This window comes from Anolis carolinensis, chromosome 4 (genome assembly GCF_035594765.1).
Source record: "Anolis carolinensis isolate JA03-04 chromosome 4, rAnoCar3.1.pri, whole genome shotgun sequence".
Taxonomy (NCBI): domain Eukaryota; kingdom Metazoa; phylum Chordata; class Lepidosauria; order Squamata; family Dactyloidae; genus Anolis; species Anolis carolinensis.
The window spans coordinates 102477997-102491432 of NC_085844.1; the positions used below are offsets into that span (position 1 = coordinate 102477997).

The following is a 13436-nucleotide window of genomic DNA, read 5'->3' on the forward strand; positions in this document are numbered from 1 at the left end:
TTTGAATGGAAAATAGTAAGTGTATTTTCTTACAACTGTCCTTAATCAAAAGCTACTCCTGGACCAAGCCATAGCTGTATATGTAGTAATACAGCGCAGGACAGGAGGGATATCTCCAACACTTCATTGTGAATCAAGCTGGAAGAATGTAATTGCTCCCATGTAGTAAAATAACCAGCTGGCTACTTCTTGTATCAATGCATCCAGTGAGCATAAAGTATGTTTGACAGAATTATGACAGTCACGGGATAGGTCATGGGTGGAAAATAGTGTGTGTTTTTGCTCTTTTTCCATTTCATTTGGTACTTGCAAATAGTTGTATAGCAGTTGGCGTAGCTAATGCAATCAGACAGTTTGTGGTTAATTGACAGTTATTATGTGCTTTATAATTTGTCATCTTTCTACTTCCTTGAAGTAAATGGTGAGATTCAGCACTGATATTTTGAATGATTTAAAAAAAGCCCCTCTTTCCTCCTTGTTGCTCTGGATTTGTAATGACTGAAAAAGATTTTTCTTTTTTGGTTTTTGTTTAAAGTTCTGTGGCTCACAAAGCACTCATTTTTATGTCTGCATAGAATAATTCTTCCTCTTCTTCATTTTCTCCTTCTCTTTCTTCTTTGAAAGCCATATAATTGTTACATAGGCATACATGGACAGTTCTTATTCTCATTCAGACTTTTGCATTAGGATGGGTGTAACTATATGTATCATAGAGCTAGTGATCATAGTTGCTTCTATTAATGAATAAAACTGAGCAGCATTTAGTATACCTCTCACCTGAAGGTAGGAAATAAATAACATGCACTGATTTTTCCCATCCTCCACACCAGTGGTCCCAAGAGTTTTGGACTTCAATTCTCAGAAATCCCAGCCAGTTTGCCAGCTGTTAGGAACTGTGAGAGATGAAGTCCAAAACACCTGGAGGCCCAAAGGTTGGGAACCATTGCTCCACACAAAAGAATGTCTCGACAAGTTAATAAAACCATGAACTACCATGAGATTTGTTAAAACCCTTCAATGAGTAAAAAGACCTGTACTTTCTCGTATTTTTGGTGGTGTCCCCCCTCCAAACATTTCTTTTATGTACACTACACAAAAAATCTGTCTAATTGTTCTTTCACAGAAACTATGTTTGTTTTCTCACAAATGAGAAAACATGAACAAAATCATGTTTGGGGTCTTCAAAAATCATCATTTTTTAAAAAGAATACACAAAACATTTGAACTGTTTTACTCTAAAGTGCCAGAATAATGTATGCTAAGTATACACCCCTACTTCAGGCTTTATAAGATGACTTCATAGTTGAACCAAACAGGACTAAGTTAACATGCTTTCTTAGTATCTTGACAGTTCCTCATATAGTCATATTGAAAATTAAAGGGCTGGAGACAGTGTTCTTAAGATACATGCTTGTTCTTGGACTAAAACTGATGGCATTGATCCAGTGGACTGAAAATATCCAGTTGCTAAGCTTTGGACCAGATTAAGCCCTAGAATAATTTTTTAGACTCTAGTCCTGGCACTCTTACCAGCTTTCAGGGTGTGGTACATGAAGTATTGAACTATGGAATTCTTCCCACATAAATATAACATTAAATGCTCCCAAACTCTTGATTGATTATGCTTGAATGACTCATGAATCAACATCTCAGCTCCTCTGGAGCAGGGATGAGGAATCATATACGTCTCTAGATGTTGTTGGACTGCAACTTCCATCATACCTATGGCCTCATCAGATGAGCTGATTTGCCCGTCATACGCCGCTTCCTCTCCCCTTTCACCATGGAACCCATTAAATTATGTACACCTACTTCCAGTTGGGCTCCATGGTGAAAGGGGCGAGGAAGCGGTGCATGCTATGTGGCAACTACACAGGAAGCTTCAGTTTGAGTCCAGGCTATTTATCTAACCACATCTCCCAATACAGACCACCCAGCACACTGGTATCAGTGGAGGAGGCCCTGCTCTCAGTCCCACCCCTGTCACAAGCTTGGCTGGTGGGAATGGGAGGGGGCCTTCTCTGTGATCACTCCTTGCCTCTGGAACTTCCTTCCCAAAGAAATAAAAATGGCCCCTACCCTCCTCTCCTTCAGGAAACTTCTGAAAACATACTTATGCACTTTAGTGTATGGAGAGGAGGAGGACTAGCATAATTCAATTAGCACTTTTAATTAATGTCAGTCACTGTTTACATTTTAGTCATTCAATTGTCTACTATTTATGTTTTTTGTGAAATTCTGCTTTTAGTGCAATTATGTTTTATTTAATTATTTGTATTTTTATTATCTCACATGTAATGTTTGGTATTAAGTTTTTTGCTGATTATTATTATTATTATTATTATTATTATTATTATTATTATTATTGTGTTGCCTTTGCTACAAAGGGAGGAAGCTGGCTGGCAGAGGCTTCCTCCCATGGGATGGGACAGGAGATGAGTCATGTGATGCAGTGCATGGGGTGACAGGTTCTTCACGCCTCACGCTGTGATCTCACGGATTAGCAACTATGTGTTGCAAATCCAATACCCAATGTTATAAGTTCCTAGCCAACACAGTCTGTGGTGAGAGAGATTGCAGTTGGAAAATATCTGGAAGATTGCATGTTTCTCACCTGTGTGCTGCTGGATTGAAAGTGTGGCATATAAATAACAGAAGTGTGCAATCTATGCAATCCAGTATTACCTCTTCATAAGAGTTTTTTTGTGGTAGAGTACCTCTGCAAGTTGAAAGGATGGTCATGTGGCCCTCAATGGGTCATGTGGCCCTCAATGATATTTTTGTGGCCCTCAGTGCCTCCAGGTTCACCAGAATGAACAGATTCAGTAATTTGTTTTTTTAAATTCTTGCTCCAGATTCAATAATTTATCCTTGAAAGAGGTTGCAAGGCTTCCTTGTTCTATTTAAGATAAAAACCACCTGTTTTAGAGACCCAGAAGTGGACTTCAAGCCATTTTGGAACAAATTCAATAGTCCATATGGCCCCTCGAAAATCCCAAGACCTCAAACCTGTAGCTGTTGTTGCCCATCTGCTTTAAAATGTATCTTTTCAGTTATCAAAGCATGAAACTCCATGTAAAACATAGAACTACATGGTGATCACAATTCTCATCTCTGTGGTTGTGAGAGTCGCCAAATGAATATAGATTTGAATGTCATTTCTGATTGCAGGAAAAAATGGAGCACCATAAATCATAAGCTGGAAGAGCTGAAGTCTGCTAATGCTGGACATGTTCACAGAGCTGTAGGGAAATCTACCAAGACAACAGGAGCCAGGAGTCATTTCTTTCCATGTCTTATTGGATCTGGATTGCAGTAAAGTAGTTTATCCAACCCCTTGTGACCTTGGAAAGGAAATCACTTGCATTATCAGCCAGACTCTTAAGAGTTCATTCCAGTTTCTTTTGGCTTGGAGCATGGTGACCATCACTTTGGGGACTGGCTGACTTAGAGAAATGTTCTTGTCTGTCCAAGACTTTTATGGAGTTGAAAAGCTGCCTGACAGTAGTCTTTTATATATGCAGTATTGGGAGAAAGGCATATTGCATATTCAATAATATTTCCCGCTTGCAGAGTGAGGGACTGTTGAATAAGGCAACTCTGTTGACTAGTAATAACTACATTTGGGCCAGGATACTAGTTTTCTGCACTTCCCCTCTCCACTAAAACTAACAAAGGAGAGAAAGATACATACATAGCCTTTGCTTTGAACCACAGAAGTGAAACAAGCAGACTTGGTTCCTTTCAATCTAGAACAGTAGTTCTCAACCTGGGGTCCCCAGATGTTTTTGGTCTACAACTCCAGGAATCCCAGCCAGTTTACCAGCTGCTAGGATTTCTGAGAGTTGAAGGTCAAAAACATCTGGGGGACCCCAGGTTGAAAACCACTGGTCTAGAACCTTTTATGGAACTTAGGGGAATTTTGACTACCTGTTGAACCCATGACAATTTTCCTTTGACCTCAAGACCAAAGTCAAATGGGATGCAAGATCACAATCCCCTTTCTAGTTCCAGTTAGAGAAGCCCTGTTGAAACAATGACTGAATAAGTAAACATTTATGTAACTTCTGTTGATTCAATGAATCCATTCTAATTGGAATAAAAAATGTTTTATGCCCTAGGCAAACTGTGGCCACACTGAGGAGGCTGGATGCTTTGTTTGTAAGAACCATTCGAAAGCAGCCACAACCTCCTTGAGTTGTTCCAAACCAAAGCTGGATTCCAGGCCACATGGCATCATGTAAAACTTAAAATCTGGTAAATAATTGCATTCTTGTTTAATTTGGAGTCACTTTATAAACTGACACTTAGGGCCATATAACCCAGAATATCAAGGCAGATAATCTACAATATCTGTGTTGGATTATCTGAGTACATACTGCCATATAATCCAGTTCAATGTAGATTTTATACATCTGTGTGGAAGGGACCTCAGTTCTATAATTTATTTCATTTTGGCATCAATCTGATATGGAGACCTCATAGATGAAGTAAGGACAAAGCACAAAGATAATCTCTTTTTCCCTTCTCTCACTTTCTTCTTGTCTCATGAGTTCCATTCAAATCCGTTTGTTGATATTTTATTAATGCAATACTATGAGCTGTATGGCCTCTCAGTATTATGCCAAACGATAACTACAGTGCTTCATAGTGAATCTTGGGCTAAATCCCCACCCCATTCCCACTTACCAGGCAGGGTCCATTGCCCTGTCAGAGCAGATAATTAGAAAGAGCAGTAGTTGCCTGGACTGGCTAATATATACCTGGTTGCATATTAGGAGGATGTGATTTTACACTTAACCTAAGATGGATTAAGAACACCCATTCAACTGTGTGCTTCAGGTGTCATTCCAGCTGTGCAGTCTGCATAGGGTGTATCATGCAACCCTCTTGATATACTTGAACTGCCCTCACCAGTAGCCAGGGATGAGACATATTAGGAATTATGGTATGACGACCATCTGGGTCCCTTTTCTATTATATAATTTGTGCCAATTGTGTTTATAATTTAGTTAAGAAGTACAGATGATCCACATAACTTTGAACTGAACACTGGAGACACTGAAACAGTCAAAAGATTGCGACATAGTTGGTAAAGAAATGGAGACTGAGTCAAGAAATTAAATGAAGACCAGGAAAGGTGGCCATGAAGGAACTAGATGAGGTCCTCAAATGTAGACATATTAAATACCGAAATTAGAATCAACCAGGTCATAGTATTTCTGGTTTGTGTGTATGGATGTGAAAGCTGGATGATGACAAATTCTGACAGGAACAAAATCAACAAATTTGTAATGAGGTGCTGAAGAAGTGTCCTATAGATACCATGGGCTGCTAAAAAACGAAAATCTGAATGGATCTTAGAGCAAACCAAGCCTGATCTGTCACTGCATGCAAAGATGATAAAAGTGAGTCTGTCATGCTTTGGACGTATAATAAGATGGTGTGACTCATTGGAAAAGACAATCATACTTGGTAAAATGGAAGGCAGTTGGAAAAGTGAGGGGGTATTATTATAGGTAGACCAATTCAGTCAAGGACGCCATGGCTCTGAGTTTGCAAGAGCAGGACAATTGATCCTTGGAAGACTAGAAGGTCTGTCATTCATAAGATTGCCATAAGTTGAAGTCGATGTGATGGGAAAGACTAAGAAGCAGACGGGATGGAGAGAAGATGTCTATTTTGTCTGTTCTCTTCTTTCCTCTGCTCAGTACATTCCTTCAAAGAGCACAATTCTGCTGTTGGTCTCAGAAGGGGTTTATTTAAACCAGTGTTTTTCAACCTGGGGTCCCCAGATGTTTTTGGCCTTCAACTTCCAGAAATCCTAACAGCTGGTAAACTGGCTGGGATTTTTGGGAGTTGTAGGCCAAAACATCTGGGGACCCCAGGTTGAGAACCACTGATTTAAACCATCCCTACTAAGGTGTGGGGGAACCCCCCTGTGGTGCAGTGGGTTAAACCACTGAGCTGCTGAACTTGCTGACTGAATGGTCGGTGTTTCAGATCCGGGGAACAGGGTGAGCTTCCACTGTTAGCCCCAGCTTCTGCCAACCTAGCAGTTCAAAAACATGCAAATGTGAATAGATCAATAGGTACCACTCTGGCGGAAAGGTAACGGTGCTTCATGCAGTCATGCCAGCCACATGACTTTGGAGGTGTCTGCGGACAACGGCGGCTCTTTGGCTTAGAAATGGAGATGAGCACCAACCTCAGAAGTTGGAAATGACTAGACTTAATGTCAGGGGAAAACCTTTACCTTTACCTACTAAGATGTGGAGAGTTTGTGCTGCATACTAAAGGTAATTTAGTATATTAAATTAGGCAATTAGATAATGTTCTAACTGGCTTCCAACTTTCTCTTGAAGTTCCACTGGGCCATTAAGTTGTATTGGATGCTTAGATAGAACACTTCTCCAGACATTATCTAAGTCCCCCAGAATGATTCTATGGTATGCTTTGGCTAGAAGCCCAAAACACCATTCATTATAGGTAAGAAAAATAGGCTTCCAGATAATCAAAAATTGTATTACAGAAAGAACTTGGAGTGGATCCCTTGCATAATATGTGGGGTTACTGCATAGTTAACTGTCTCCAGAGTGATGAAGATCTGCCATTACAATCTTGGCTTTAATACCAATATATGAATACCTTGAAATTCCTGTGGTTCTTCTTGATTATTTGTTGCGTGTTAACACTTTTATTGCATAACCCATTATTGTTGGTATTGTGCTTTACCCTGTTGGTATTGTGCTTTTCCTATTTTCAGTATCCCAAAAGTCCCGAAAAATCTAAACAAAAGTTTTAACTCCTATATGTTTGTGTACTATTTGATAATGCAAGGGAACGCCATGTGTGGTCTCTCGGCACTTTGTCACAAACACGACTCAGTATCTATCACAATTGCTCTTTGTCTAAATATGTAGTAAGCATGCAAGCACACACACACACACACACAATCTGTTTAAATATTTATGCCTGAGAAATGATCTCATGGATTGTCTCTCTCTAAAGAAAACTTTTTTAAAAAGAAAAATTGTTATGTGAGCACCATAGGAGAAAGAGAAAAAAGCCCATTTTCCAAACTCTTTTAAACATGTACCAAACTGAAACTACTTGTTGTGTTATTCTTGGGTTTGTTTCCTTGTGAAAAATTGGCACCCATCAAATTGCAACAGTTACATTCTCTTCCAGATAACAAATGCTTCTATTTTTACTGTTTATGGCCCAAATAAATGGTTATTTGTAAGTCTGACCAATGGCATTTTTAAAAAGGAATCTTCTCTTTCTTTTAAGATTATATACAGATGTCATGAAACCCAGGACCCTTCTATTCTACCCGATATCCCACAACCCATCACTGCTTAACCTGAGGCGTCCAAACAATGCCTCAGGTTAACCCAGATTAATGCTGAGTAAACTGGGATTTCCCATTAAATTGACACCTACAAAGATCCAAACCTTAAGGTAAGGTCTGGATCTTTGCAGGTTCTGAACCTGTAGGGATTGACCCCAGTTCAAATCAGATAATCTGGTATCAGATCCTGGGATAGAGGGCACTATAGATCCAGCCTGCTTTTGCATATTAAACTCAGGCCTCTTCCACACAGCTGAATAAAATCCTACATTATCTGCTTTGAACTGGGATATATGGCAGTGTGGACTCAGATATCCCAGCTCAAAGCAGATATTGTGGGACTTTCTGCCTTGATTTTCTTAGTTTTATGGCTGTGTGGAAGGGCTCTCAGTTTGAAGTAACTCAAGTAAGCTGATGACAAAAGGGGAAAGCAGGAGGATGAGAAAGAAACTGAGACTTTTTTACACAATTGTAAAATTAGAATGACAGAGGATAAATCAGTACTGACCTTCCAAATTGAGACCATTGGAGGATGTACCATTGCCATGTTGGATGTAGTTTCTTGACATTTAGACGGACAACATCTGAAGAATCAAGTTTTGGAACCACTGATTTAGAGAAATGTACCTGAAAGACTTACCGTATATACTCGACTCAAGTATAAGCCGAGGCATCTAATTTTACCACAAAAAAAACTCGGAAATCATTGACTCAAGTATAAGCCGAGGGTGGGAAATTTCAGGAATAAAAATAGATACCAAAAATTACATTAATTGAGGCATCAGTAGATTAAATGTTTTTGAATATTTACATCAAGCTCTAATTTAAGATAAGACTGTCCAACTCTGATTAAATCATTATTCTCATCTTCTTCAATGTAAATGTGCTTATGTATCCTTTTAATAATAATAATAATAATAAATACAGGAAAATAATACATGTAATAATAAATAGAGTAGAATAATAAATTCAATAATAATAGTAAGATCAGAGTGAAATAATAAATGTATTAATACTAATAATAAAAATAGAGTAAAATAAATGTAATAGTAGTAACAATAATAGAGTACAATAATAAATGTAATAATAATAGAGTAAAATAATAAATGTAATAATACCAATAATAATAGCGAAAAATAATAAATGTACCATATATTCTCGAGTATAAGCTGACCCAAATATAAGCCAACCAGGATCCTCACCCGAGTATAAGCCGAGTGGGGTTTTTTTAGTCCTAAAAAAAAAGGGCTGAAAAACTAGGCTTATACTCGAGTATATACAGTACATTTCTCTAAATCGGTGGTTCCCAAACTTGGCACTTGTGTACCTGAAAAACTAAAAGCGGCACAGCTGGTTAAACCACTAGGCTTCAGAACTTGCTGACTGGAAAGTCAACTGTTCGAATCTGTGGGACAGGATGAGCTCTTGTTCTTAGTCCCAGCTTCTGCCAACCTAGCCGTTCAAAAATATACAAATGTGAGTCGGTCAATAAGGTACTGCTTTGGCGGGAAGGTAATGGCGCTCCATGGAGTCATGCCGGCCACATGACCTAGGAGGCATCTACGGAAAACGCCGTCTCTTCGGCTTAGAAATGGAGATGAGCACCCCCCCCCCCACCCCCCCAGAGAAGGAATCGACTAGACTTAGTATCAAGGGGAAATCTTTACCTTACCTGAAAGACTGAGGCCCCTAATGTAATATTACCTATCTTTTCACTTGCCCTTTTGCAGGAAAAAGGCGAGAAGATATTAACCATGAGGTTTGAGAATTAGCAGTTTAGGTCAAGAAGTAGAAGTGTAAAGTAACATAAATGTGTGGGGAGCAGGATTTAATATCACATATAGCCCTTGATAGGAAGGTTGGAAGTCAGTCAACTTTTGATTATTTTTAAGCCTTTCTTATTTTATGTGTATTCTTTTTAGTTTTTTATTTTAGTACAGTAGAGTCTCACTTATCCAAGCTAAACGGGCCGGCAGAAGCTTGGATAAGCGAATATCTTGGATAATAAGGAGGGACTAAGGAAAAACCTATTAAACATCAAATTAGGTTATGATTTTACAAATTAAGCACCAAAACATCATGTTATACAACAAAATTGACAGAAAAAGTAGTTCAATACGTATTAATGTTATGTTGTAATTACTGTATTTACGAATTTAGCACCAAAATATCACGATATATTGAAAACATTGACTACAAAAATGGCTTGGATTATCCAGAAGCTTGGATAAGTGAGGCTTGGATAAGTGAGACTCTACTGTAGTTTTTAATTAAGCAGTGTTTGGTGGTACAGTATGTGATAGATATTGCTTTCATTATTATAGCTAGATTTTAGTTTATAAAAAACTTATAAAAATAGAAGAGGTTTGTACCTTTTAATAACATCTACATCTGGCCCAAAGACTCAATTCTTCATTGTAGAAAAGGCTTTTTAGAGCATGTCTGCTCAATTTTTTTTGGCCCAAATAAGTTGTATGGAATGCTATTTATTTTACATAAATAAATAAATACAGTTATGCAAACCATGTAAATCTATTTTCCTTAGATAAATAAATAGAACTCCTTTGGATCTGTGACAGAGAGATGACATTACACTGTTTGTTTATAATGCATTGCTATGGAAATGATAGGTAGATGTTGTTGTTACTTAGCAGATGCTCCAGAATTTTAAAACATGCAGTTTTAATATGCAGTCCATATGATACGCATGGGGATTTTTCAAGCTTTTCATTTTTTAACATTTTGAAAGCTTTCTGTTGTTATTATTGAATTACCAAAACATCAGCAAATGCTTGTTGCCCAAAAAGGCCTGCTTTTATTTTATTTTATTTTATTTTATTTTTATCTCATTATTCTCCAGGTGTAGAACCCAAGGCAGCTCACATCAAGTTAAAAACAAAATATACTACACACTATTTGATAAAAAGAATTAAAATAAAGAAACAGTTCTATTAAAAACAGTAAATTGCAATGGTTGAAAACACATGGAAATGTAGTAAAAAAAAAAGTGCAAGGAGCCCTATAGAAAATATCCTTCTGCTATAATAACTTAAAAACCAAAACCTTGCCAAAATAGAAAAGTTGGAAAGAAACTAAATTAAGGGCCAACCAAGGCTATCACGGAAGTGAATTCAGCCACTGAGACTGGATCTACACTGCCATATTATTCAGATTATCAAGGCAGATAATCCACATTAATTGCTTTGAACTAGTTTATGTGAGCCTACATTTCCATATAATCCACTTCAAAGCGGATACTGTACTTACATTAATCTAATGTGCACCTTTTTTGGCTAAATGACCTTGTCAAATTTGGATGCGCGTTACATTCATGTAATGCAGTAAAACTAGGAGACGGCTTGGATGCTCAAGGCCTATTATCCACAAAAGTGTAGTAAAATGGCAAAAAAACTCAAATGAGTGCTGGAGAGAGTCTAAGGAACTATGAAATAGCGGAAGGGTAAAACAGGGTATGCTGATGAAGAGACAGCGGGAGCACGCACCAGCCTTCCTGCCTGCCCCATGTCATCGCCGCCAGTGCCTTTTCCTCTGCTGCCGGGGCCCACCCCCTTTGCCTGCACTCACCAGAGCCCGCCACCTTGCCAGAGCCAGGGCTGCCCCCACTGGCCTTGCACTACCTTCACCCTACTAGGTTGGTGTGGGCAAGGATGGCACAGGCCGGCGGTGCACCTCCTCTTCCATCTGAGGATTCCTGCCATAGATGTGGGTGAAACGTCAAGACAGAATGCTTCTGAAACATGGCCATACAGTCTGGAAAACACACAACAGATTTTGGTATCCAAAGTGGTAGTAGAAGCAAATCCCAGTGGATGCAAAGGGTCTCCAGTATCTGAATATTTTATCTTTAACTAGAGAAAAACCTCTAGTTGGAAATGTTTTCACTTTGGACAACAAGTTAAACATGAGCCAGCAATGTGATGCGGCTGCTAAGAAAGCCAATGGGATTTTGGCCTGCATCAATAGGGGTATAGCGTCTAGATCCAGGGAAGTCATGGTCCCCCTCTATTCTACCTTGGTCAGACCACACCTGGAATACTGTGTCCAATTCTGGGCACCGCAGTTGAAGGGAGATGTTGACAAGCTGGGATGTGTCCAGAGGAGGGCAACTAAAATGATCAAAGGTCTGGAGAACAAGCCCTATGAGGAGAGGCTTAAAGAACTGGTCATGTTTAACCTGCAGAAGAGAAGGCTGAGAGGAGACATGATAGCCATGTACAAATATGTGAGTGGAAGTCATAGGGAGGAGGGAGCAAGCTTGTTTTCTGCTGCCCTGTAGACTAGGACGTGGAACAATGGCTTCAAACTACAGGAAAGGAGATTCCACCTGAACATTAGGAAGAACTTCCTCACTGTGAGAGCTGTTCGGCAGTGGAACTCTCTCCCCCGGACTGTGGTGGAGGCTCCTTCTTTGGAGGCTTTTAAACAGAGGCTGGATGGCCATCTGTCGGGGGTGCTTTGAATGCGATTTCCTGCTTCTTGGCAGGGGGTTGGACTGGATGGCCCATGAGGTCTCTTCCAACTCTACTATTCTATGATTCTATGATTCTACCGTTGGATACTGTATTGGTTCAAGTGGAGTTTTACTGGAGTTTTTTTAAATATTTTGTCCCGAACTGTTTTCCACTGTGCCTAGCCAGTTTAAAGCCATGCACACAACATCACTGTCTCATCCATTCTTTGAGATTCCTTAGCTTAGCTATTTAGTTTTTTCTTCAACTAAGTTACCAGCCAGAATTATTATTCAGTTAAAAAATGGATGTGGAAAGTCTCTGCCTAGAGAAGATGGAGGAGATGATGATGGAGGAGGCTGGCAGTGATCTCCGTATGCCTCTGGAACACTTTTTGGAGCCATGTTTGCAGTTCAGGGTCATTGCTTCCAAGGGGAAGGGATCTGGCACCCATCAGGGCTCAGTTGAGGTAGGGGCGGTGTGAAATGTTTGTAACTTGGGGACTGATTATATATGTTTCCTGACCAAAAATGAGTTGCCCGGCGCAGTTGGGAAGAATAGCACAGTGGTGAGAATTTTGTGCAAATTCAGCCCAGTATTTGTGCATTATTTTGTGAAGAAATTCATGTTTCTTTGTTTTTGCGGGAGAATTATATGGCTTTACACAGAATCATAGAATCATAGAATAGTAGAGTTGGAAGAGACCTCATGGGCCATCCAGTCCAACCCCCTGCCAAAAAGCAGGAAATCGCATGTTTTCAGAAAGCCATACATCTTTGTGTGCAAAATTTCTGTTTTCTATGCAAAGCAAAACTTTAATGAGATTTCTGTTTTATGCAAGAAAAAACCCCAAAAAACTCGAGCAATCTTGCTCAATAATATGTTACACGAAAACTTGCACAAAAATAGTAATCTTGCACAAAGATCAATCACAGGGTTTTGATGTGCAAGTCCGTTGGTTAATTTCTGCACATGATTTTTGTTACACAATATTTTTGTGCTGCAAGATTGCTCAATTTCGTGTTGAAAGGAACAATTTTGTATAAAATTTGCCAATAGATGTCTATATGCACACACACACACACACACACACACACACACATGGTGGACCCGTGCCACCTCTCATACAAAACAAAACAAAAAACTTCACAGGTATTTTATGCACAGAATAAATTCCCCAAACTCTTTGGGGTGAAAATACCAGGCAAAAACTCTGCAGGAATACCAACATCCTCTACCGCAAGAAAAGAACTTTGGAAATTACTTATCCTCACTTTTGAAACTGAAATAGTTAATATTAATATCCATGATATCCATATGTGATAATATTTTTACTAGGAGAACTGAAAGTACATTTGAGCACCAGAAAGCCTTGCAATTCTTACAGAGAACACTGGAGGACTTAGTGATTACTAGTAATAATACCTCTATAGGAGTCTCTAGATCAGGCATGGGTAAACTTTTTTGCCTTGGGACTTCATTCTGGGCTTGGCTGGGACCACACTGGGTAGAACAGGCTCAGAAGGGGGAGAGCTTGGGTCATCCACAAGTTGTCCTCCTGGCATAAGGATGGGACTACTTGCCCCATCCTTATGCTGGGAGGAAAACGAGAC

At 39.3% G+C, this 13436-nt stretch overlaps 1 protein-coding gene across 3 annotated transcripts in view; it reads left to right on the forward strand.

Annotated features, from left to right (window-relative positions):
• Window positions 1-13436, forward strand: part of fbxl7 (F-box and leucine rich repeat protein 7) — a 206541-nt gene that overhangs the window by 38570 nt on the left and 154535 nt on the right. The gene's annotated exons all lie outside the window — the stretch shown is intronic.